Here is a 1,985-nt window from a genome sequence, read left to right as displayed (position 1 = left end):
GTTTGAATTTTTCTTTCTAATTTAAAAAAAGATTCAAGTATCACAATTTCACATTTTCAACACATCTGATTTTTCTTGCCTCTTCGTATTGGCAATTTTTCTTTAACTTTCATGAGCACATTAGTAAAAAGTGAACCCTGATTCTTAAATCAGTGCCACTCTGCTATTGGTCATGAGTGTCCAATAATTATGTATGTCCCTACGTCCAAAAATGTTATTCTTATCTTGCTATTTGAGGGTACATCACAAATAATTATGCATGTCTCCCCCATTCTAAAGTACGAAACACATTGTTACATTATGTCCAAATAAGAGAATCATAATGTTGCCAATCACAAAACGAAAGATTATAGAATAGTACGATAGTATGATTGTATAGGATAATTTGTACACATGTTATAATATAAGTAAAATATCAATCATGTTGTCAGCTCATATTATAATAAAATGTATAAGCTATACTATGTGGCCATACAAACATACTACTCTATAAAACAACTCAACTTTTAAAAGTGCCCTAAATGTGGAGAAATTATAGAGTGATAATGTATCACTACGTCAGCCGGTGATACTCCCACTCAAAATCTGCCACATGTATTTTTTTAAAAAAATTAAAATATATTTTACAACTGAACTTTAGCAGGTATAGCGTAGGGAAGAAGACGGTGGACAGGGAAGACGGTAGGGAGGGGTTTGGGTGATTAAAGTTGAAGGGTAAAGTTGGAAGCCAAAGTTCAGTTGTAAAATATATTTTATTTATTTTTAAAAAAATATATGTGGCAGATTTTGAGTGGAAGTATCATCAGCTGACGTGGTGATACAGTATCACTCTATAATTTCTTCTAAATGTGGGGAGCATTATTTTAATATTGTTTCATGTAAAAAAAAAAATTTGTATAATGATATTCTAAAGTACTTTTAGCAACAGCGAAAATGATAGAAGGTTTTTTTTTTTTTTTTTTGAATTAAAAGAATTATTTCAAACCCATGAAACTTGTATGCCTTCACATCTCCAACATGTGAAATCCCAAGCAAAAAAGAATTGTGAAATTAAATTTTTTAAAAAAAAATTCATGTGAAATGAATAAAAAAAAAAACATGTGAAATATATGAAACATGTGAGATGAATGAAACACACTTCATACGTAATAAACCTGTCATTTTTGTATCCACCCATTTCCCAAATTTTAAACCTGAAAATTCCCTTAAAAAAAAGAATTTCTACAGTAAGATGGTAGGTTTGTTTCCCAATCAGATTTTGACTTGACTTGACTTGATTATGAATCTCTGGACCCACAGACCAGAATTGAACTAGTGTTGAGACAGGCACGCTTGTCCAACTACCCCAAAATCTTACCTAATTGCACGCTTGTTTTTTATAATATGAAAATAAGCTAGAACACTACCTAGCCAAAAAAATGAAAAGACCTAATCGTCCTGCTACAGAGTAGAGGTGGGCATCAATCTGATCGATTCGAATCGTAATGATTGGTTATGTTTGGTTTTAACCTAGAAAAAAGTCAAATGATTTAAACGAATCTCATTATAATTGTTTGGTTTAGTTTTTGACTTTTGCAAATCAATTTACACCGAATTCGATCATCTCTTTGTATATTTATTTTATTTTATTTTGAACTGAAGTTTGATGGAATTTTGAAGTTATTGATATTTGAATTGTAAATATATTAGCTATTTAACTTTGAAATTTAATAACATATTGAATTTTAGGATGGTTTGATACGTTAGAAAATGAAAAAATATGAAGCATACTATGAATCTTTGTTGTTGTANTTGGGCTAACAAAATTGAAAAACTAAGAGTCCTTATTGCACTGGCTTGGCTTGAAATTATTGGGTTTATGGTGGGCTCATGTCGGGCCTATCAAGCTTTTGTGTTTTTTCAAGCTAAGTCGGGCCGNGCTAAGGTTTCAAATGTCTAAGCCTAAGNCCGCCAACTAGGCCGGGGCTAGGTGGGCTTGGAAGAGC

This window comes from Prunus dulcis, chromosome 6 (genome assembly GCF_902201215.1).
Source record: "Prunus dulcis chromosome 6, ALMONDv2, whole genome shotgun sequence".
NCBI lineage: Eukaryota > Viridiplantae > Streptophyta > Magnoliopsida > Rosales > Rosaceae > Prunus > Prunus dulcis.
The sequence above is the reverse complement of the archived record's forward strand: the minus strand, read 5'-3'. Positions refer to the sequence as shown.